Source organism: Mauremys reevesii, linkage group 1 (genome assembly GCF_016161935.1).
Source record: "Mauremys reevesii isolate NIE-2019 linkage group 1, ASM1616193v1, whole genome shotgun sequence".
NCBI lineage: Eukaryota > Metazoa > Chordata > Testudines > Geoemydidae > Mauremys > Mauremys reevesii.
Window position 1 is genome coordinate 164157260 of NC_052623.1, and position 26081 is coordinate 164183340.

A 26081-nucleotide genomic window follows, 5' to 3' on the forward strand; every position below is an offset into this window, starting at 1 on the left:
TCATAACATTCAAAAACCAGTAGGAGAACACTTCAACCTCTCTGGTCACTCAGTAACAGACTTAAAGGTGGCAATTTTGCAACAGAAAAGCTTCAAAAACAGACTCCAATGAGAAACTGCTGAACTAGAATTAATTTGCAAACTAGATGCCATTAACTTGGGCTTGAATAGAGACTGGGAGTGGCTGGGTCATTACACAAATTGAATCTATTTCCCCATGTTAAGTATCCTTACACCTTCTTGTCAACTGTCTGGAATGGGCCATCTTGATTATCACTACAAAAGTTTGTTTTCCTTCTGCTGATAATAGCTCATCTTAATTAATTAGCCTCTTAGAGTTGGTATGGCAACTTCCACCTTTTCATGTTCTCTGTATGTATATATATCTTTTTACTATATGTTCCATTCTATGCATCTGATGAAGTGGGCTGTACTCTATGAAAGCTTATGCTCAAATAAATGTGTTAGTCTCTAAGTACTCCTGTTCTTTTTAGTTAAAATGAAGTGCTTTTATGGCCCATTACAACAACTTGTGACACACTCCGCTATCTACTAACCCTCCATTGTCCTACAACTGCAGAGATGTTAATTGCCCACTTCATTTTACAGGATCTCCTACAATATACGAACCCCTTATGTTTAACAATATGTCCCACCTGGCATTTAGCTTGAACAGTCTGGTTTCTCTCTCCAGACCTGAAGAAGAGACCCTTGAAGCTCACAAGCTTGCCCCCTCCCCCAACAGAAGTTTGTTCAATAAAAGATATTACCTCACCTACTTAATCTTTCATTTTCATATCAAATAAAAATCTATTCATAGTAATTTATGGGCAGTTTTCTTTTATCTGATATCACGCTGGCTTTAAAACTGTTACACTGGCTTCTTTATTTCTTTCTTCATTCATAGAATTCCTTTTATAGGGTCACATTCTGATATCCTTACCCTCAGTAGTGCCTCACATGAGTTCACTGGAGCTACTTGTCGAGTAAGGTACTATTCAACACAATTAAGGGTATCAGAATCTGGCCCTAACTGAACCTAGGGCCTGTGAAAGGAGCCAGACACACCACACTGGATACCCAAATCCTCCCTCTCCAGAACAGGTACAGCACAGGTAGCGGCAATATAAGCTTCTCATTCCAATCCAACCCAACCCAATCCACCAACGTTCCTCTTAGTGTGAGAGGGTAGTTCACTCCACATGCTGATTCAGCCCAACATACATTCTATTTCAGAAATTTATAATTTTATACAAACAAATGGCTCAAGGTACTTGTTACACATTTGGAGCCTACCAATAAATAAATAAATAAATATTCCAACATTCAAAAGTGTATGTTTTAAGAAACAGTGGTAGGGTGAAAGGTACAATGTATGCACTTTTTATGCATTTTGATTAGTATATAATTTCTGCATTTTAGCTGCTGTTCATAATTGATTTCATTACCTGATGTCTCCTGGCAGTGTTTTACAACCATCTCTTTGTGAACTAAATTGGCCATTTTATACTTATCACTTTGCAAAGCAAGTTTTGCACTCTCCTCCTAATTAACCATGTTTGCTAGGACTTTTTTGGCTTTCAGTTTCAACTCCCTGCATAAGTACATCATCTCGGGAGGAGCATAAAAACCAGCCTTAGCATTGCAATGACAATGCTCTAAAGGTGATTTCCTATCCTGTGTCCATACATAGAACTTCCACTAATGTCAATAGGAGTTGCATGCATACTGATTGGCTGGTTTGCACAATTTTGTACTCATTAGAAATACTGGCCCCCAGTCCTTTTATATGATCTATACAGGAGAATCCTTGCACCTAGTGGAGGTCCACTGATTTCAAAGGAGCTTCACATGGACACAGGAATCCACCCACTGGAACTGATGGCAGAACTAGACTTAATGACACGAAAATCAATTATTTTGATACAACTTTTGTCACCAGAGTGAGGTACAATCTCTTTAATACCTTACATTTCTCTCTGAAATATAACAATAGGATATGCATCCAGTGTTTTTGCCTTTTCACTTACTGGAATTCTGTTTGGCTAGATATTTTCTTTCTCCAATATAGATAAATGAGGCTGTAAATTAGGGAAAACAGGATGAGACACATAATCACATTATCATACATTGTAAAATAGCATAGCACAACAAAGCAGCAGAGTTTCCTGTTGCCTTTAACAGAACAGCAGCCAAATATCAGGAAAACTGGGAGGGGGGGGGGGCTGATTGTATGCAATAAAAGAGAAGCAGTATTGTACTTCTCTGTGATATAAATGAGTGAAACCACAAATCAACCATGAAACCCATCTCCCAGAACAATAACTTACAAGTTGCTAATTAAAATTCACTATTGATTAAGAAATCCAAACCAAACAGCTGAAGGAAGTCACTGGTGATTTAAAAAGAGCTGTCATAATTACACAGAAAAGGAATAGAAGGAGATTCAAATAAAACAAGTCTGGACTAATTAAAGTGGCATGTGGAAATGTTTTTGCATATATGATTAATGCATGTGCTGGAGTTTGAAAAAAAAAAAAAAGAAAGAAAGAAAGAAAAGAAAGCAAAGTCCAGAAAAGATCTGCTGTCCAGATAACAAAGCACAGTAGCAGATGAGAAGGTTGTTAGCAGCTGTATTGGGGACATTTGGAAAAATAAGTAGGGATTTTGCCTCACTTTGTATACAAAAATTGAAGATGTGATGCCGTTTATTGCGGTAGTGCCTAGGGCCTTACAGAGAACAGGGCCGAGCAATGCTAAGCACTGTACAGATATAATGAAACACAGCCTCCTGCCCAAAAAGCTTACAATCTATCTAGACAAGGCAGGCAAAAGGTGAGGGAGAGGGATATAACATAAGAATCCATAGAGAAATCCTGGCAATTGTGAAACATAATTCCAGATCTGTGGTTATCATCTATAATTGAGCTCCAGAAAAAGAGAGAATAATGACTGGAATGAAAGCTTTTGCTACATGAAGCAATCTAAAATATCATGCATATTTCCAGCCAGCTATTCTGGGTTACAAGACCCTACCTTTGCATTCTGGAAAATGCTTCAATCGGAAAAGTTTTCCAATTGAAGCATTGGTGCATTTTTAGTGGCTAATAAAGAAGGAAAAGATGATTTCCCTCTGGTATGATTCAGGCAACAAAACTAATTCAGACAACTTTCAACCAATACTCTCTTTCTCTCTTCTTTCCTCACCTTTGGTTTTCAATGGCTTGATCTGCAAAATTGATCTCCAATTGTTGGGCCCTTTTTGAACCCGCTGTGAAATTTTAAAACTTCCTAATTCAAAGTAAATTGAACAAAACCTAAAAAGACTCCTTTAATTCAGCTTCAAACAGAGATTTAACCACAACCCCCAATACCACAGACCAGTCCAGTGGTGTGCTAAGAAGCTCTTATTGTAGCCTTATGGTCAGGACTCATGCTTCCTGGGCCAGTGGAGATAAAGGCCCTGAGTGAAGTTGAGGGGAATGAGGAAAAGGTAACTTTAAGCTCCAAAGATCCCCAGGGCAGCGGAAACATGGGTTAGCCCCCAGTACAACTTAGCACAACCTCAAGGCTGGCCTAAATTATTTTGGCTTGCAATGGCACTTAAGGGCTATTACAAGGGTCAAGAATCATCAGAGCACAGTGTTGTCTGGTCACACGCCCCCTACACTTGGGAACACCAGGATGGGTAGCACAGAGAGAGTTATTGTCAGCTTTTCACAGGTCAAAAATTCCTCCCACTGGAGTGATGTTCAAATGTCCTCTCAAGACCTCAGTCACAAAGGTACCTTGACTTCCTCAGCCCTACAGTGACATAGGGCTGGTCTACACTATAAGGTAGGGTTCATCCAACTACATTGCTCAGGGCCGTGAAAATTTTCTAATGCCTTGTGCGATGTAATTAAGCCGGCTAAGCCCCAGTGTACACAGCACCAGGTCGATGGAAGAATTCTTCTGTTGTTCTAGCTACCGCCTCTCAGAGATGTAGATTTACTACAGCAACAGAAGAACCTCTCCCATCACTGTGGCAAGTGTCTACACTACAGTGCTGCTGGAGCTATGCCGCTGTAGCATTTTTAGTGTAGACACACCCGGAGACTCACCACATGGAATGCGAATGATCATACCTCTTAGAACCTAGGCCTGGATGATCTCCTTCTCAAATCCAGAAAACTTGCCACACAAAAAAAGTATGTCATGAGAAACATCCTGAGATTATCAACCCAAGAAATACTGGACTTCCCATTTGATGATATTCATAGGAACCAAAACTCTTAGTTTCTTCAAAAGTGTGTAAATCCTAGTGCCTTGAATCATGTCCTTTCCAGTTCTAGCTTGCTGCTTTTTCTGCACAGCTCTAGTTTTCTGAATGTGGAATAACTTCAGAGATTGGGATCTGATGACCAGTGGATCAACGGAGCCTCAATCTAGTATTATAAATAGACCCGGGTGATTTTTTTTTTTTGCTGAATAGTAATTCACCAAAAACATCGGTGCATGGAAACTATTCAAGAAATTGGGTCAAATTCAGCAAATCGTTTCAGATGAAAAAAATAAACGCAAAAATTGTCAACATAGTTGATTTATAAAGGTCAAAATGAATTGATTCAAAATGAAATGTCAATTCAATTTCACATTTTGTAAACGAAATGACACTCAAAAAGTTTCATTCAACCCAAATGATTTTTATTGGTTGTTTTTAATTTCTCAAGGAAAAAAAAAACAAAAAACAAAACATACAGTTTCAGTTCAAAACTAACTGGTTTTTTCCCAGATGTTTTGGTTCAGCCACCAATTTAAGAAAATCAACTATTCACTCAGCTCTAATTATAAACTCTTACTAAATCAGCTTTTGAGCTACTAAGGTAACAATAATAATCATATTTTCTGGCTTTAAAGTTTGACTGCCTTTTGGCCATCATGTTAACTCAGAGGCATTCATGAACTTTGGGCTCTCTATATCAAGCAGCCTCTCCTACAGTTGTTTTTCTCCAGACAAGGTGGTTCTAGACCAGGTCAGACTTCAGTCTACAGAGAAATTTACCTTTCCACTTAAACCAGTGAATTTCTTTCCCCTCTTTTTTCTAAATCCTCTCGTGTCCTAGAAAAATTATTAGACTCTTTAGATATGGTCAGAGCAGTGAAGTTCTACTTGTATAGAACCAAATGGTGGAAGATGTCCAATGCTCTATTGTTATTTATTGGGTACCTAAACAGAGGTGCAAAGCACTGATATTCTTTATTTCTTGGTGGATTAAGTCAACTATCATCCAAGCATTCAAGGCATCTATTCAAAATGCTCCCAAATGTATAGTTGGTCAATCCACCAGTTACTTTGTGGATGGAAAAACACTGAGCCTCTTATGTGGTTTGTTGGTCAGCTACTTGGTCATACATACACTTATTCACAGAACACTCCCAAACCAATGTGCTTTCTTCATCTAGTATTGCCTTTGGATATAGAGTCCTCTAATCTTCCCTGTGAAGATCCAATACGTAAAAAATTAAACTCTCCGTGATGGATCTCACTCACCACTGTGCTGCCTCCTGCTGGCTGTCCCGGGAATTAGCTCTGCTAGCCAGTGCGTCGTCCTCTGGTGGTTCTCACCCACCATCACTTCTGCTCCTGGACCTGTGTCATTCCAAGGACCACAGCATCCTCTTCAGGACACAGCCCTGAACGTGGCTAGGTAAATGTTGATCACAATAATTAATTACAACAAATATACAACAGGATAATTTCTTTATTTAGAAGCACTTCAAGGTTAAAATAACTTCTCTGCATACTTTTTTTAAAAAAATGCAATGTGGCAGCTTTAGACTTTAAAGACTAGACTGGATAAACTTTGTCCACCTGTCATGCACCTAAAAACTAACATTTTATTTAGATTTATGAAAGGAACCTTTCTGACATGTGAGATGCATGTACAATACAGTTTTAAAAATACAAAGTGCAGATTCGTTCAGAGTCTACTTAATAGACCTCTATCAGCCTACCAGAATTCCCCCTCCTACACATCTTAGCCTCATCCACTCAACTCCAGAAAATAGAAATCACTTGTGTGATGCTTTCCAGTTCACCCAGGCCAGTAAGGGATTCAGTCAACACCAGCCTTGCAACTCCGGGTGCCTTAAATGCTATGCTGCTGAGACTCACAGCCTTGACTCCACCACTGAGCATACAAGCAAGAAAGTCTCCCCCTGGCTTCTAATGCCCAGTTACTTTTTGTAGGGGGACTTCAACAACCCTTCCAGACCCAAGCTGTCCGCAAAAGCATTTCTCTGCAGTGTTCAGCCCCTCTCACTGAAACGCTCACACCTTATCAAGTTCGCTACCCCTTTAAAAAGACAATATACAGAAGCCTGTTAGCTTAACTGGGGTTAACACACCTTGCACTTCAATATCCAGCACCGTAAAACAGGTTTACTAACAAAAGAACATTGATTTAAGTGATAACAAGTAGAAGGAATAGGGATAGGAACGGTTACAAACAAAAATAAAAATACGCTTCTAAGACTCTTGTCTAACTTAACAAACTAGAGTCTCTTGTTCAAAGTAGTTTTCTCAGCAGTCATTCTTCCAGCATGGCTGGCCAGCCTTTAGCTAGGATCCAACACAGAACCCAAAGTGCTCGGTTTCTTTGTCTCCTCAGGGGAAAGATACCAAAATGGCTCTGTGTTTCTGTTTATACCTCCCAAAGTTCATTAACCCTTTTACAAGAGGCAGAAAGGCTTCGTATTATCCTTTCCTTCTTGTTGACTTCCCAACCCTTGCTCATTCATATGTAAAGGGGCTTCTGTTGTTTTGATTCCATAATGCTTAATTTACACTGGAGATAGGTAAATAACTTCCTTCCCTTCTGTCTGGGAGAAAACCTGTTTCTCTCTTTGATTGGTCACAGACTTTAAAGCATACTATCAGTGAGTATTCATAATTCCTCATACCGTGTGAACACATACATTGCACAGTGGTATTAATCACCTGTGTGTCACCAGCTTTCATAAAAGACCTTTCTTGGTGCACTTTTATAAGACAGTAATATTGGATGCAATATGTTGATTCAGTTGCTTATTCTTGGGATTCAGACCCTGTGGGATTCCCCAAAGTGTCTGGACCCTGATTTGTTTTGAAGGTAAATGAACACTGGCTCAGGTAAGCAGGCTTTAAACATGCAAAGCTGTTTCCAATGCATTGAATTGCACTTGCAGGGATTTTCTAGAGATTAAGTAAGTCCATATATACCATATTGCATGACTAGTTCATTATATTGCACAGTAGAGTGTAGGTGAAGGGTGGGTGGCACTAAGTACCTAGTGGCCTGACCCTGAAAACACTCACATATATGTGTGAGTAACTTTGTGTATGTAAGAAATCCTCTTGAGATCAGTAAAGTTGCTCATATGCATTTGCGGGATCAGGCTGTGAGAGGGAAGTTCTGGCCTCATTTCCCCCCTGAACTATTAGCTACATCATTTGAAAAATCAAAATTTATTTTGGTTGGCTTCAGCAGTGGGTCTGAATCATTTGGGACCAAATTGCAGAAGGATTGCTCCCTGTTTTTTACAGGAACAACCTGTGCCTACATTTTGCATAAATAAGTGCAATTCTTTTGTGGATGCCTATCTGCATAGTTGGATCTCTAACTACCTGACTGCAGGCACACATCAGGTAGTTATAACTCACCTATATGCCTGAGATTTGTTTTTTGCAGATAAAAAATGTGGGTGCGAATGATGCCTGCAAAAAAGAAACAGGACCTGTAGAAATGTATTCCACATTTTCCCCCATTTGTAAAAATACACTAGTCATACATATGAAAAATCTCAAAACCACATATGTAATTCAATGTACTGACACGTCAACTAATAATAATAAACTTCCCAACCAGAAATAAACCTCAACATTTCCCATAAACCATACCTTCAGGAAAAGCCTGTAGGTCAAGCAAATTCACGGGCTGTAAGCCAAACGGAAAGTGAGTCCCAGAGTTGAGGCTCTTGACTGAGACCACCTGCCCCAACCACTACAAAGTTAGAGACTGCCAGCTCAGATGTCCCATCTCACTTCAACTGCCATGTTGGATTACAAAGGGAGAGCTGCCTCAGCAATATGCTAGTCAAGCACTAGCCTGTGATCTTTAGAATATATAGCCATAAACACTGACTTCCGTGTGTGCTAGCACTAGCATTAACAGGCTCTGCGTGGTTCTCCAGCTAAATTCACATTGCTGGCTTCATAAAATACATGGAGGAGGAAAGTCAAGCTAAGTATAAAATGATTATCTTACACCTGTTGAAGAGCCATTTTAGTTTAGCTGCCTCAAGAGCAGATTGAAAGAACAAAGGACCATTGGCTTTATTGTGGTTCCAAGCTATTTAATACAACCATCCATATGCTGCTGCTCATAAAATATTTAACGATTAATAAACATAAAAGGTCTTCTCATGCAGCACTTTGGGTGTCCAGAATACAGAGTAAGAGGGGATGAGCCCTGACACATTTCTGACACATCCCCTCTAAAATTTGAACCATGTCCACTTTTCCTGCTGTTCTGGTAGATAGAATCATAGAATCATAGGACTGGAAGGGACCTTAAAAGGTCATCTAGTCCATCCCGCTGCACTCCTGGCAGGACTAAGTATTACCTAGACCATCCCTGACAGGTGTTTGTCTAACCTGCTCTTAAAAATCTCCAATGACAGAGATTCCACAACCTTCCTAGGCAATTTATTCCAGTGCTTAACTACTCTGACAGTTAGGAAGTTTTTCCTAATGGCCAACCTAAACCCCCCTTGCTGCAATTTAAGCCCATTGCTTCTTCTCTTTGGCCTGGTCTACACTGTGGGGGCGGGGGGAGAGGTTGATCTAAGTTATTCAGGTAGCTGAAGCTGACATACTTAGATCTACTCACCACGGTGTCTGTAGTGAGTCGACTGCTGCCACTCCCCATCGACTCCGCCTGCGCCTCTTGCGCCGGTGAAGTACAGGAGTCAATGGGAGAGTGCTTGGGGGTCGATTTATCGTGTCTAGACTAGACACAATAAATCAACCTCCACTGGATCGATCGCTGCCTGCCAATCCGGCGGGTAGTATAGACATACCCCTAGCCTCAGATGTTAAGGAGAACAATTTTTCTCCCTCCTCCTTGTAAAAACTTTGAATGTACTTTTTAAATTATAATCCTAACCTCCAAAGTACTTGCAACCCCTCCCACCTTGGTATTGTCCACAAATCTCTATGCCATTATCTACCAGTTGAACCATTATCTGCCATTGAACAGAACCAGAACCAGGACCGATCCCTGCGGGACCCTACTCGATATGCCCTTCCAGCTTGATTGTGAACCACTGATAACTACTCTCTGGGAATGGTTTTCCAATCAGTTATGCACCCACCTTATAGTAGCTCCATCTAGGATGCAAGCATGGGGGATGAGTTAAGGGTCAGCAGTCTGTAGGCAGCCTGGTTCAGCACGTGGAGTAGCTGCCACTCCATTAGATAATCTTCTAGCACACTGGAAGGGATGTGAAAGTGACTGATTACTGAGCTATACAAGGAGTGCTCCCATGAATCTCCTTGTAGGATGAGGCCTTATTTACTACTTTCAACAATCACTGAAGGGTTCCTTTTACAGAAAATTTTTAAGATCCTAGAACATAGTCATTTACATGGCTAGTATGATGTAATACATTTCAACATGAATTCTTGTGAGAAACAAATCTCAGACAGTGCATTAGGAAAATAAAGGTCTGAAGATGAAGGGTGAGGTTAGAGGGGGTTGCAGATGAAGAGACTGAAGAGATTTTACAAAATAAAGTGACTCTGTTTTAAAGGTACCTGTCATTTCAGAAGCATAAAAAGGAAAAGTAATTGCTGATCTACTGTTATTGAGCAGGTGTGAACTCTGGAGCTGATGGCGGGGGCTGAAACTAACCTTACAAGAACACACTAGAAAGAAAACTGATCAGACTTTCAGAAAAAGCAGTCAGCAGCCACAAAAGCCCTTCCTCCTTCTCTTGAATTATTGTATCAGGGATTATTATCTATATTATAGTAGCACCTAGGGGGCCCATACTGCCAGGCAGCCAAGCACTGAACAGAGTAAGAGACAGTCCCTATCCCTGTCTATGTAGACAAGACAAATGAAATCCAACAAGGTGGAACCAACACAATATTTGTCAGTCATAACTCTGACCACTCTGCTTGTATAGTTCATCCTTTCCCCTCTATTTTTCTTTATAGGTAATCTGTTGGTGTTTTTTTCTTTGTATGTAGCATGGGGAAGGATTAGTTTATAGGATTACAGAAACAGGAAAAGAGGGAAAGAGGGCATTACTGAGGAGGAGAGGAGGGGAAGGGGAGATAAGGAGATGAAAAGAAGGGGGAGAAAGAGAGAGGGTGTTAGTAGGTACATGAAAGCCAGGAGAGTGAGGATGCTACGGAGGGACTAAGAGAGCAGGGCTGAGGTGAAGAGAGGGGGAAATGCCAGTCAAAACTGGGGGAACAGACTCTGATGACAAGTGTTGAAAGCCTGATGATGCCACTGCTGGGTCTCACTCCAGCCCCACTTCTGCCACTGCCACTCAGCTCCTAATCTTGTTGAGAGTCAAGGGAGTCCCTCTTAGCTCCCTGGGGCTCATTCCCCAGCCTGCAGGGCTGATGAATGCTATTTCCTCCTTCTTCCTTCCCTTTTTCTATTTTGTGCATTTCCGTTTCCTCGAGCCAAAGCAAAGCAATAAAAATGATCTCTCTCCCTCCCAGCACCACCTCATTCCTTCTCAAGTTCAGCTGCAAATAAGAGAGTCCCAGGCCAGTCCTCCCTGTCCAGGATGAACACTAGTTTCCTTCTCTCCCAATGAGAAATACTGCAGGAAAGGGATCAGGCTGGCTTTGCAAAGCTCTATAGAGATACTAAACTTTCCATTAGTCTCTCTGCTCTGTCAGAAGGTACGAAAGAAAGCAAGCAACCCCTAAAACCCACCCACCTTCTACTCCCGCCTCCTCTGTGCTGCAGCGTTGCTCCAGCAGATGGCACTGCGCATAGTTTTATTTCCTCTGCCTTGTTTGTTATAGCTCTGACTGGAGAACACAGCAGCCACTCGCCTGAAACTGAGTAGAATTCATTGAATCTGCGGATTTCATGACGTTTCCCTGCGTGGTCCAACACTTTTCTCTCTGCCTGTGTTTTTTTATTCCGCCCGGGTCTTTCTCCCCCCTCCCGCACCCCTCCCCCAATCTGGTCTCCTCCAGGTCTCATTTAACTCTGTCCTAGCAACACGGAGCGAATTGGACTTGAATACGGCACCTGGCTGTGTATGTGGGGAAGCCAAGCTGGATCAAGAGGTGGGCGAGCAGCGGGGAGGATGGAGGCGCGAGAGAGCAGCTTAGGGTCGAGGTAAAACTGAGCATCATCTTATTTTTTTTAATCCATCACTGAGTGAAGAATCAGCCAACAACATCCTGCTCCGTTCCAAAAAGAAAATCATGATTGAATGAAAACAACCTGCCACAAACAGGTAAGACGGCGGAGTTGCTAAAGGGAAACAAGCTGTTGTCCATTCCCACAAGAAATCCAATTCTTGCCTTTTTCTTTTGTCCGTGAATTCCCTACTCTGGGAGAAATGTCACCCCCAAGTACAGAAAGACGGGCAGAAGGCAGTTACATAACAGAAGGGAGATCAATTTCATATGCCTTTCATTAGCAACTGGAAACTCGCAGGGAGGGGAAAAAACACTCACTGGATTCAGAAAGATCCAGCAAATTGTGGTTTAAAAGATTGGTTCAGCCTCTCTTTCTAAGGCTGGAGGCACCAGCTGTCAGACGTTGCATGCAATGTTTTCCTTTGGCAGTTAAGGAAATCAATTGTCCTGGTCTTGTGAAGCTCGGGCTTCTGCTTTCGGGAGAGAGAACCCCGCTCATTAGTGGTTTCGGTGAGATGCAGCCCGAGGTGTGGTGTGATATTTAAGCAGTAAACGCCGTGTAACCTGGAAGTTGGTGCCATTTCAGCCAGATCGCTGCTGCTCCGTGAAAAGGAGACTTTTGTGTGTCATTGAGTTCCGTGTTTGCTCTTACTTTGAAGGCTTCCTTCGCTAGATGTGACTAGGACCGTTCTGGGCTGTACGCAGGGACAGCTGAGCTGACAGCACGGAGATGATCGAAGCAGTTATTTAGCGGCCAGGGCTACTTAGTGCCATGTTTCAGAGCCCGCTGGCTGGGTGCAAAGGCACGTCTCTCACTGCCCGTGGGGTGCCCATGGGAGAGCGGTCCCCAGCCGCAGCAACACATGGCGCGCTGGCTGCATGGGGAGAAAGCCCGAGGGGCGCCAGGGCAGCGTGGCATTGGGACGCAGGGTCACACCTGCTCTAGGCAGGGGGCCTGCTGCCTTCCCGAGTCTCCCGGGCGGGCGCTGAGCGCGGCTCCGCAGGGCTGCAGAGGGGCTGGCTGCAGAAGAGGAATAGCTGCTAGCAGGGCTCTGCTAACGAAGCGATGCCCATTTTGTCCTGAGCCGAGAGCGCGGGAGCTCGGTATCACCATGGCGACCTGGGAGGAGGGGGGAAATCAGCTCCAGTCTCTCAGAAATTGCGGGACAAAACTTTCCTGGTCTCAGGGAGACATACTGCAGATGCCTGTCAGCGGTGCCGCAGCCGGCTCGGAACTACACCCCTCGCTCACGGGGAGGGTAGGCAAAGCTCCGAGCTTGCATGCGATTTGCTACCGCTGAAAACACAGCCACAAGAGAGGCTGTTCAGCGGCCCGGAATTAGAGACCCTGGTATCAGGAAACACGTTTCAGAGGTGGGGAGCGGGGACACGACGCTTGAGTTAAGACTAGCTCCATATGTCTGCCCTAGAGAGTTCAGCTGTTGCGATCCCTGCTTCCAAAATCTCCCTCCATCGCAATGTTAACAAACAGATTTCGATGCTCCTGGAACCCTATTATTCGTAGCATTACGTGGGGTTGCACAGCCTGGAAATCATCCATTTCACTCCTGGAGGTGCATCAGAGTAGCTATTGGGAGTCGAGAGCAGAGCTGAACTGAAACTTTCCCAGTAGCTAGAAAACGTCACGGGTCGGGCAGTTAAGAGAGACTTTCCCGGTTTAAATGGAGTCTATGCTTGCAAATCAGTCACTTCATGCGCGTTGGTTTATCACTCCAACTTTTCAGGACCCAGAACAGCAGCTGAGAAGCTGTTTCAGCACCTAGGTCAGGGCTATAAATACAGGGCTCTGTGCTGGATCTAGTGCGCGAGATAAGTGGGAGAGAGACAGTTTTAATGCCGATCACTATCTCAATGACTGCTTGGAAATAAATGTGGAATTCAAATAATCAGAGAGAGGTCAGTCGGTGCACTGGATTCTGGCACATGAAAAGAGGTTGAAAAGCCTGAAATAAAATTACATTGAGCACCAGGAAACTTTCTTACTTACCCATAAAGATGGGAAGAAGGTAACTGGACTCTGACCCCTGTCAGTGCAGACTACCACTGACTTCAATGGCTTTGGATCAGTCCCGTGTATTGTTAGAAACAGACAAACACAAAAGAAAATGATTCACTAAACGCCACCTGTGATTGTTTTCAGGCTAAAATGGCAACGTTTAGATAAACTGCCTATTAAAATTTTGCTGGTCTCTGATGATTGTAGTTTTGCAAAGACAATACTAAAGCGATGTTTTTTAGAAGTTGCATAAGTACTTTGTCGAGTGCTAATAAACACCTATAATGTTCCAGATGAGCGAATGGTGTAAAAATCCTGCAAATACTCATTCAAGGGTCTTAAATGAATTTGACTCAGCTGTGTTCCTATGAGCCTTTTGCAGTCGCCTCCTAGGATTGTTCTAGCAGTGCTAATAAGTTTACTGGAAGGAACAGTCACAGAAACAGCATATTTTAAGTGAACATTGGGGGACAATTCGCAGAAAGGTGAATTTTAAATTTGCTTCCATAAACATTCATTTGGGGAAATTATTTCTAAGAGCTATAACATCCAATAAGGGAGCCGACGTATACCATGTGACCTAGATGACCAATGACACAGTTTGAATATTGAATATCAAATAGTTACAATGAAGTGCTCGCAAATCAGCTCCTGATCAATAGTTATCATCAGTATGTAGCAAATAATTTCAAGTAATAAATAAAAGTCAATTATTCATTATGCTTATTGATAGTTCACCAACAGAAAACTGGATATATTCTTCAAATATACTAATCAGTTGTATATTATTTGCACAGTTCTCCTAGACACGTTATTAAAAAGCTTACCAAACTACTAGCACATATAATTATTACTTATCATTACAAAAGAAATATACTCTAGAAAAAAATACAGCAAAACGAATACTGTTCATTCAGGGACGATATAGTTGGATTAATCACCTTTGTGCTGTTCACTGTGTCCACATATTCTTTTTTCTATTAGGCAAACAAGATTTGTTTAATATTTCCATAGTCCTGAGAGGCAATAAACCATAGATACTATAATTGTATATGTAGAATTACAGATTCGGTGTCCAGATACCTCCACTCTTGAGGGTATAGTTTATCTATGTAATTAAGCAGTTCATTCACACAGCTCACTTTGCAATAAATTACCTGTTTCAAACTGATCATAATCTTACCCTGTTCTTGCAAAGACATCTATATGGAACCCCATTGAAGTCAGTGGGACTCTGTGCCAAGGGCGCACCAATGCAGTTGTTTATGAAGAATCACAGCCTGGAAGTCTAGATATAATCTCTTCAAATGTCTGATTTAAAGTTGCCAAAACACCAGTTCTTGACAGGTGTAGCAAGCTAGTGACCTAAATCTGGAAGAGATGAGTACTTGCAACTCCAATACAGGATAGAGAGTATGTAAATTGAAGAGAGATAAAACAGCTGCAAATATTCTTGGAAGGATTAGATTTTTAACAGTAAATGTTAAGAACATAAGAGTAGCCATACTGGGTCAGACCAATGGTCCCTCTAGCCCATTATCCTATCTTCCAACAGTGGCTAGTGCCAAGTGCCCCAGAGGGAATGAACAGAACAGGTGATCATCAAGTGATCCATCCCCTGTCGCCCATTCCCAGCTTCTGGCAAACAGAGGCTAGGGACACTTCAGAGCATGGTTTTGCATCCCTGCCCATCCTGGCTAATAGAGGATAAGTCCATCAATGGCTATCAACTTATCTAATTCTTTTTAAAACCCTGTTATAGTCTTGGTCTTCACAACATCCTCTGGCAAAGAGTGCCACAGGCTGACTGTGCATCGTGTAAGACATGCTTCCTTTTGTTTGTTTTAAACCTGCTGCCTATTACTTTCATTTGGTGACCACTAGTTCCTGTGTTATGAGAAGGAGTAAATACATTTCCTTATTTACTTTCTCTACACCAATCATGATTTTATAGACCTCTATCATATCCCCCCTTAGTCATCTCTTTTCCAAACTGAAAAGTCTGAGTTTGATTAATCTTTCCTCATACCGAAGCTGTTCCATACCCCTAATCATTTTTGTTACCTTTTTCTCTATCTTTTCCAATTCCAATATATCTTTTTTGAGATGAGGTGACCAGATCTGCAAGCACTATTCAAGAATTGGGTGTATGGATTTATATAGAGGCAATATGATATTTTCTGTCTTATTATCTACCCTTTCCTAATAATTCCCAACATTCTGTTAGCTTTTTTGACTGCCACTGCACATCGAGTGGATGTTTTCAGAGACCTATCCACAATGACTCCAAGATCTCTTTCTAGACCCAATCATTTTATATGTATAGTTGGGATTATGTTTTCCAATGTGATTTACTTTGCATTTATCAACATTGACTTTCATCTGCCATTTTGTTGCCCAGTCACCCAGTTTTGGGAGATCCCTTTGTAACTCTTTGCAGTTTGGTTTGGACTTAACTGTCTTGAGTGTTCTGTATCATCTGCAAATTTTGCCACCTCCCTGTTTACCCCATTTCCCAGATAATTTATGACTATGTTGAACAGTACTAGCCCCAGTACAGACCCCTGGGGGACACCACTGTTTACCTCTCTCCATTCTGAAAACTGACCATTTTTTCCTGTTATTAAACATCTATTTCACTGTATACACAAACCAAAATATTGTAATCAATAATAATAAAAATTTACAGGTAGGCAAAGTAAGAAAAATACTGCTTGAGAGCTTATTAGAGTTTGATTTACGGATATTTACTTTGTATATTTTGATATGAAGTTGACAATTTGTATTTTAACAGTTACAAAGCTTTGTCTTTTTGAAACTCAATATCTACTGTCATTAAATAATTATTGTCTGTACCCCTTTCCCCATTATCTGACTTCCCAAAATTTCCTGCTATTATGAAAACTTTAAAATGGATTAAAAAATTAAAAATACATAGCCTATACTTTTGTGCAACTGTGAAAACTTAAATTGAAAGCAGTCAAAAATGCTTCAAAATAAACACTGAGATTATCCACTGAAATTATAAAAAAATATAAATTTAATTCTGCCAAGCCTGCAAATATTGTTGCACCTTCAGGCAAAAACATGAAAAGCATTTTAAAAAGAAAGGTATTTAGAGTACATCTAATAAGATCACTTACAAGATTTTAGATTCTTAATTTTTTACACAAGCCAACATTCTAACACAGCAGTCTAACAAACTAAGTTTACCATATATAAAGCAATATAAGAAAAGAAAGATCATTGAAATAAATATACCAACGGCAAAGTCCACAATTCTACCTTTTAATCAGGAGAAGAATTCTTTTTATAATTTCTTTGAGCATATTTTCAGTGAAATCAGCATAAACTAACAAAGACATATATACTTTTACTCCAGTAAATATTTAATTGGTAGTCAAATGTATTTTGTTAAATTATTATTTCAGTGTGTTTTATATTCACTTTATGAAACAAAACATTTTGAAGGTAAGACATATTCATTCTCTAAAATTACATAAAAGAAATAGAATACCACATGCATTGTCATAACATGTCCTCCACTAGAGGCTTAGATAAATGCTTCAGAAAGGCAAACTTTATTTAAGGTCCTTGCTTTAAATAAATTAAGGAATTCTTGAGGTTTGTGGGGCAGGGTCATTGGGTCTTCACTATCATTTTTTAAATGTTTAGCATTTCCACATGTGCAATTTTTCTCCATGTATTTGAAATTTTGTAAATATACTTTATAAAAGGAATACAGTAAATGTTTTGCTCCTTCCACATATTAGTAAACTGTTTCTAAAGTAACGTTATTGTTTAAACATGTAGAAAACACACATTTGAACTTTTTTATTTTATTCCCTCTTTTATTTTCATTGTAATTTAAAGTGTCTTTGCTGAATGATGGAAGTGTTTACCTAGAAAAACACATTGGCAAATTAAGAAAGACTAGTACTGAATTAGCACATAAGGTTCATTTTGAAATGTGTGTATTTCAATATATAGGAGTGAGAGGGTGAACCAGTCCAATCGTCTGAAAAAAATGAAATTCCCAATTCTAACATTAAGCATCAATATTTAAATGTTGATCATTTTAAAACAGATGAGGGTTTCTTCAAGAGGAAATACTAATCCCGGTGGCAATTAAACCCAAGGAGAGAGAATAACTCTTGTTCTTCTAGGACAAGGGTAGGCAACCTATGGCATGCGTGCCGAAGGCGGCATGCGAGCTGATTTTCAGTGGCACTCACGCTGCCTGGGTCCTGACCACCAGTCTGGGGGGGGGGGGGGCTCTGCATTTTAATTTAATTTTAAATGAAGTTTCTTAAACATTTTAAAAACCTTATTTACTTTACATACAACAATAGTTTAGTTATATATTATAGACTTATAGAAAGAGACCTTCTAAAAATGTTAAAATGTATTACTGGCACGCGAAACCTTAAATCAGAGTGACTAAATGAAGACTCAGCACATCACTTCTGAAAGGTTGCTGACCCCTATTTTAGGATGATGAAGTCTGGAGCTGTGTTTTTAGAAAGTTTGGGCTGTATGTAATACTAGGATGCTATTGATAATTGAAATCCAATTATATTGTAACTGGTGGAAAGATCAACGGGTGGAATGATCAGCTGAGATGAGGGGTTGAACAACGAGCTATAGGTAACTATTTGCTTGTACTCCAGAACAATTTTCGGTTATAGTCCAATCAGCTATGCAAGAACGGTGAAAGTCTCTGAACTGAGCCTCATGGTAGGCGAGGTGTGAGAAAGAAAGAGAGAAAGGGACAGCCATGCAGGCCACCTTCACACCCCCAGTGCACTGCAGAAGAAGACCTTCATGGTGTCTCAGAACAGCAGTATACAGAAGAAACTGTGGGCAGGGGTCGCTGTGGCTAGGAATCTTGGATGAGCGAGACTGTGGCTATTACAGTCTATATAAGCTAGACTAGCAAGTGTGCTTTGCTATAGCTATCCTTCCTGCAGCTGAGAAGACTTGTGAATTTAATCTCCACCGAAGTCCACTGAACTCCCCCAAACAAAGTCTGTTTATTTGGGTTTTATGTGGTGAGTAGTGACTTTCACAACCAAGGAATTACATTTTGTTTGGGCTTTAAATGCCACAGCAAAATACATTGTTGTTGGCTGGTAATATGCACTTTATTTGTGGGCTTTTAGATTTAGGTTGTTAAGCTGCTGCAACTATTCTGCCCTCAGCTGCATAAGCACTCTCCCACTGAAGTGAATTTCAAGAGTCTTAATGGGCCTATTGCTGTCAGCACTAGTATGCTGTACTGCATCAATTAAAAAACAATCAATCCTGTAGATTCCTAATGTAGGCACAGATCCGACAATCAGATCCAAATAGATGGACCCTGGCAGCCACATTGGGTCTCAATGAAATCAATAGGGCTTCTGCATGAATGCAGCGATCTGCCTACATAAACACAATGCGTCATCAAGGCCTTCGGTGCCAATGGCAAAGAATAAAAGGTTGCTTTGAAGTGTAAAGCAGTAGTTTAGAAGTAATTTGTAACTGGAGTCAACCTGCTAATTAATTCAGTAGTTCTCTTCACTTAATATAACTTTTTTCAGTGATATCTGAATACTGGATACTCTTTCTAGTATCAGCATTAAAAAAAGAACAAAAGTCATACTGTTTATTTAGGCTTAAATGCCCCTAGGATTATAAATTCCTTTAGAAGAAACACTGTTCTATTTCTGAATGATCAACAATGAAATATCTGCTTAGTATATTAGAATCAGTCATTTCATTTTTAGTCTATTAGACATAGGTTTTTGTGTTTAAATGTATGCTCCCTTCTAGTATTCCTTGGTCTTCACCCTCAGATACACACATTCCATTGTCACTTGAGTAGGAGCATAACCAAGATCATGTGTTTGGTGTAGGATCTGAAAGCCTATTATTTACAAGTATAGTAGAACCTCAGAGTTACAAACATCAGCGTATGAACTGACCAGTCAGCTTCATTTGGAACCAGAAAAATGTAATCAGACAGCAGCAGAGACAAAAAGAATACAGTACAGAACTGTGTTAAATATAAGCTACTAAAAAAATAAAGGAAAAGCAGCATTTGTCTTCTGCATAGTAACATTTCAAAGCTGTATTAAGTCAACGTTCAGTTGTAAACTTTTGAAAGAGCAAGCATAACATTTTGTTCAGAGTTATGAATAACCTCCATTCCTGAGGTGTTCATAACTCTGAGGTTCTATCGTATAACCTACAATTTACACTGTTTCTCTCTAGTGCCTGGACTATGGAGGTCTGAGTCAGTAAACCCTTTGAAATAACAGAGCTGGGTCTTTTGGCTCAGGTAGTAAAGGCTAGTGCTTATAGATCCAGAGCTCCTGAACTCAACCCTTACTGCCAACGGTCCATCCACAGGAGCACATGGTGACTCATAAGGGGATTTGAGTTGCTGTGGACCTGAGAAGCTCAGGATCAGCTTCTCCAGACAGGGGAATGTATAACCTATATGCCACAGGGTGGCTGGTCCCAGTAAATGAAGTAGGTCCAGTGCCCCTATGCCAAAACGGGTGCTCCCATTTGTCCATTTAAGAGGGAGGGGCAATATCTGGGGGCTATAAAGGATCAGGGGGAGAGAGCTTGAGGGTGGTGGGGGGCAGGCAGGGGGCCCAGAGAATCAGAGCAGACTAGTTTGGTCAGGAAGGGTGAATGAGCGTTGCCGGAGACAAGGGGACTGGAGCAGTCCTGGAAGGGAGCAGAGGGTGGCTCCTGGGAGAAGGCTGAAGGCCAGAGAGCAGCAAAGGTAGCTCCCTGCTGGCTTTAAGCCAGAGAGCTGGAGCAACAGGCTGGAGAAGGCTAAAGGCAGGGGATCGTGGAGGAGCTAACCTACTGACATCTTCAGGGCTGGAGAGTTGTGAGAGAGCCGAGGAGAATGAGGGACTCTCGCCTGGCAAGGATACTCCCAGCAGAGAGGCTGTGGGGGTTTCTGCTGGGAAGAGTAGGGTTGCACTTCAGCTGGAAGGGGTGGCCTGGCTGCCCAGGACTGAAGTGGACTGGCAGGCAACACAGTTGTGCTTGAAGGCACAGGTACGTGGTATATGGGGCATCAAGGGACGAGATGTCTTGAGTTTTAATGACTGCTTGCACTTTGGTGAGAAGTGGACTATATATTTGGGACTTTTGCTATGGACTATTTTGCATTACTTTTTTTAAATAATCAACCAGCTACCAAAAAGGGTATTATTGAGTCAAGAAAGCCTGAAGTGAAACTAATGAGGACTCTGTAGGAGGGAAACTGAGGCAGCACACCCATTGTGCCATGACCTGCCAAAGGAGGGCACTCCAGGCAGGATGGCCCTATCACACTGTGTTAGTACAAAAAGTGACTCTGTCCCTTTCTAGTGGATGGATCATGTAGAGGTTTATTAGCTGGCACAGTTTTTGCTCTAACAGTGTATTTTAGCTCAATCAGTAGACACTCAGGTTTACATCCAGAAGTCTCAGGTTTGAGCCATTCTGTTGATAGCTCAGCCAGGGCATTACACAGGTATACACTAAGACCCACATTTTGATACCCTTATTCTTACGTCATGATGAGTCCCACTGAATCGAATGTATTCTCTCTTACTATAAGAGTATCAGAATGTGGGCCTAAGAATTAATCTGTGCTCATAGCTCATAGGAACAGAACTCTGGTGCTTGTTTTCCAGTAGATGCCGAGACCCAGTATTTGTGCTGAAATGTCAGAAAAGTTTCTTACTCACTTTCTTGAATAAGAAAACAATAATGTACAGACTGAGAGAATGAAACAGAAAGCTGAAAGGAAGGGCAAGATGACAAGAAAAAGAGCAGTTCATTGAGTGGTCTAATCAACCTTGTTGTGCAGTGCTTATCATAGAGGATCCCTATGTTCAGCTCACCAGCTCAGATCTGTGCTGCAGCATTGCAGGAAAGCCTCTACCTTTTTCTTCCCATTATAAGCACTATACAAAGGAAAACAAACAACTCGTGTCTTGTTAATGTAGATTTTTTGGCAGCACAAGCCAAGGAGAATTTATGCATGTGAATAAATACTGAATTATTAGGAGGACAATCAAAACTAAGGGCAATTGCCAGATTCTTCTTCAAAGTATTAATCTGAAGAATGACAAAATGACATCTCAACACTGCCCGCATTAGTTCCTCCCCTCCCCTACCAGTCTGCAACTTCCATCAGTTTGTCAAACCAATTTCTCCCACTTTAAAACAATTATTAACACCCAAGTAAAATTTTCTTCCTCTTCTCCCAGTTCACTAGTCCTGCTGAGGTGAAGAGTGAAATCCTGGCTTCAGTGAAGTCAATGGCAAAACTCCAATTGACTTCACTGCGACCAGGATTTCACCCTAAATGATCACCCCCAGTCACAAAGGAAAATTTTGGAGAAGACAGTAATTGAACCCAGATATTCTGAATGCCAGGCCAGAATCTTCAGCAAAACATTTCAGCATCTGCCAACTCCCAGTGGATGGAACATAAACACATGCCTAAACTTAAGTGCATGCTTCAGTACTTTGCTGAAGTGGGATGGGCTGGTGAATCAGGGCCCGAAAAATCAGGGATTATTCAGCCTTTACCCTCAGAGCTTGCAAAACCAGGAGCTACTGTTGCCTCAAAATGGGGCATCTCACCGGTTATCCTTGAATTATAGGATAGTACCAATTGTAGGTGTAAGAATTTTAACCCTTTAGATAGGAACTGTGTTAAATAAATTGAATATATACTTATCTCAGCAAACCAACAGGGGGAGACATGAGGAATAATTAGTACATTGTTGCATTTCAGCTGTAGAAAATCTTTTTAAAATTAAAATATGAACAGGACCAGAAATCTGCCAGAATTAAAAATAAAATCATATTAATCTCCCCAGGGCTGATTGTCATTAAAACTAGCCCTTATCAACAGGTCGTACAGCAATATCTGCAGAATGATGGTGATTTCCTATTCAAAGCTGCTGGTAAATGTTCACTTGGTAATGGTGACTGCTGTGCAGTACATGCAAGCATAAGTTTTATATAAATATTATCCAGAGGTTTGTCTCAATGGCTTGTTTATTCTGTGGCACAGTAGACTGAAGCTTTGTAGTAATGACCACAGATTCCTTCTGCATCTGCTAGTGACAAATTCTGTGTCTCCATTAGTGTTAAATGATTGCAAATCTAACCCAAAATGAGAGATAGACTAAGGCTGAAAAATTCAGATCTGGATTTTAAACATCTCAAAGTTCAGAGCATTCAGTTTTCCAGGGTTTGGAGTCGGTCTGTTATAAAGATACGGCTGTTTGCAAAATTTGGATGTAGGCCTCAATGCCCATTCCAGTTTAGTGGTATAATATTTCATCACAAAATTTTCTCCTGGAGAGAATCCTGGCATATGAAATCTCAGCCTAGAAGATGATTTGGGGTCCCTCTCCTTTTTATAAAATTTCCACACAAAATATATCTTAGCTGTGTTGTTTGAGGAAAGCAGACCATTTATTAGGTGAATCAGAGTTTATTTTATGAGGAGAGGAGTTTTTTGGGGGTGCGGGAAATTAATGTGTCTGTAAAAATTAACCTTTGTTTTGCTGAAGTGGTTAAACCCCCATTCTGCTCTCACTCACACATGCAAGTAAATTGACACACTTGAATTCAGTGGGACTACTCAGGTGCATAAAGTTACAGGTGTGAGTATTTGCAGGATTTAGGTCTGAATTTGGTAGGCACTGATGAGCCCTTACTATAAACTGGTTTCTCCTGATATTTCAATGTTTGCTTTTTGATACAGCAAAGATAACATTTAAAAAAAGATAGCTACTGCTTACAGGCAGCAGTTAATCACACAGAAGGCCCTATCCAGTTCCCAACAACGAGAATGGGAGTTTTAACATTAATTTCAGTGGGGGAAGAATCAATCCCTTAATTACATTTTGTCATCTCCACTGATCTCAGCGGAGGAACCTTTGCACAATAACATTTCTCTCCTAGACATTCTGACACGACAACAGTTGAAAATAAGAATCAATTGCATCAGCTGTCATGTAGTGAGGGTTTATTATAGTGCAGTAAAGTTTGATTGACTTACACTGATATGGTAGGGGCTCCAAAGAGGCTATTATCATTTCAATCTAATAATCATCACAGAACAAAGCCCTTGCTAGGGATTCAGCAACTAGTGTGTACCTGCTCTGCTTTGTCTTTGACAAGCCAGTTTTCTACAACTCCCTTCTCAACTTCATTGCCACAAGTGTCTCTGGCCTGTATCCCTCCCTAAGGCGTGTGTCTTTTCCCCCGTCTCTGTATATTGATGAGAAGGCCTTCACCCCTAATGAAATTAAATATTTTGTCTCCAAGGACATCCTAGGGCCAAGAAGAAGTGTTGATATACACTTCATAGCATTACACCAATTATAGTAACATTCAAAACATTTAGAGCGCATTTTCAAATTCTCATGACAAAAAGCAGTTATAATCCTGTTTTAACTAGGAGCACTTTTATAGGCAATGGGACAAAATGAGAGAACACTGCAGTTCTGTGGCTAAAAGATAGAGAAACAAAGTTGAGTTTAGGCTTAGGAATCTTACAATGATGCTATAGTCAGAAATGTGACTGAAAATGACATTGTGAGGTTCCATATTTATTCTCTCTTAATGACCTCTGCAACCCATGTGCTCAGTTTCAGTTTCCCTAACTACCAGCGCTGTGAATTCTAGTGGGTTCTGACAGTCAAGCTGTGTTCTGCCTCTTACAGCATTGCGACTAATAAAGAGCCAATATTTTGGAATTTAGCAGACAATTTTGTTGCTGCTGTATGAGGAAGGCTAGAATTCAGTTTGGTTTTCTGTAACAGTTTTGTCAATGCCCTAAAAGAAGCTTATGATTAAGAGAGATAAAGGGCTACATTCAGCCCTGTGCAATCATATAGATTTATGGGGATTGCACGAGATAGACAGTACACCAGAGAAGAAATGGGCTGAAAGGAAGCAGGTATGGTGAGTAGAAATAGGCACTTTCATAACCACAGCCATATTTTGCAGTAATTATTACCATATAGTATATAGAATTTCAACATGGACAGAGCACAACTGTGTGGAGGGGGCCCAGAAAAGAGACAAGGTGTCTGTCCCCAGTCCTCATGCGAGTTCTATGCTGACTCCATTCATAGCAGGGTTTAGATTAGCCAGGCTGGCCGGCTATTGACCCAAGGGCCTGGTGCACCAGCTGGAGACCACCAGAGCACAACAGCATTCCTACCATACTCCCTGCATAGTGGGATGGTCACACAGGCGTGGTGTCCACCCCCTGGATATTCCTGCATCTCAGGTTAAGCCAACTGTCCATCCCATTTACAACAAAGGGGCTGCAGCAGGGTCAAGAATCTGGCCCCAATAGGCAATTCTAATTTTTTTCTATCAGTTGTAAATGTTGAATTAAATCATTTGTTTATTACATATACAGAGAGATGAATCTTTTCCCCTGTACAATTTTCTTGTAGTGTGAGAGATCACTGGCTCAGAACTTCCCTCTCAGTTGTCACAAGCTGGACTAAAATGATTCACTGTTCAAACCAAGTGCACTGCTCCACTCCACTGCTGCCCTCCCTCTCAAGTAATTCTTGCCTCCCCATGCTGGGCTGCTGCATTATTATATAACTAGTCGTGTGCAAGAGCTGCATGTGCAGGCTTAAAAGCCAAGCTTAACTTGTCACTTCAGTGTGGCAAACACAGGGGAGCAAGCTGTACTTATCCACTTTGACAGGGAGGGTAGGAACCATCAAGTGACCCATTCCTACTCAAAAGTAATGATGTTAATATACTGCGGGCCTGATTCTCTCCTGCCTTGAACATCAGGTGGTCATTTACAAAGGGACTATAAAGCACTACCAAAAGAGTATGGAAGCATTTCGCCTAGGTGTAAGTGACCACACAAGGTGCATGGCAGTGGAGAATTGGCTTTCCCTCTGCACAAGGATGAATTTCACCTGATGTGCTTGAATAAAGATTAAAACAAGAGATAAAGGCAACATGTTTGACTATCAATATTTAGTATTTGCTACACACTAAGAGCACACTTGGCATCGACTAAAATACAGGTAAAAACAAAGTCCCTGCCCTGAGAAGCTTAAATCAAAGTTATTTAATTTTCATTCACTTAAATACAGTATTTATGTTTAATCCTTTCTCAACCAAATAGCCTCTTCTCCTAAGGCCTAAGGAAGGTGCTCAACACTTCATGAACAACCTGATTCAGCAGCTTTTCCAATGAAGGAGCCAGTTCTATGAGGTGTAACAGCCTGGTAGTGTCTGCCAGAAATACCCATCCTCTTAGCAGGTGTTCATCCTACTTGGGAAGGATTAAGTGGATTCTGCTGACTGACTGAGGCAAGTGGCTCATTACCCAGCCCCGATAAGGAAGAGAGGGGAGTAGCTCTTTAGAGCAACAGAGGATCTGTGGTGTGAGCTGAGCAGTCCTGAGGTAGGAACCCTAGAAGCAGTCATGCCTGGAGCGGAAGCTTGAGCTAAACTTTATGTTGTAGTGTGAATAAAAATCAAATGCCAAATTTGTGTAGGATGTGTATGAAAGCAGGTTGGAAACAGCACCTGTACACAAGGTTATTTCAATGCTCAAAAAATGTGAGATCCTTTCACTCATGC

At 41.1% G+C, this 26081-nt stretch overlaps 1 protein-coding gene across 1 annotated transcript in view; it reads left to right on the forward strand.

Moving 5' to 3' along the window:
* Positions 1-11257: 11257 nt before the first annotated feature.
* KCNJ6 (potassium inwardly rectifying channel subfamily J member 6) overlaps positions 11258-26081 on the forward strand; it is a 230332-nt gene continuing 215508 nt past the window's right edge. Inside the window, exon 1 of the mRNA XM_039489842.1 lies at positions 11258-11517. The gene's annotated coding sequence lies outside the window, so the exon portion shown is untranslated. The remainder of the gene's footprint in view (positions 11518-26081) is intronic.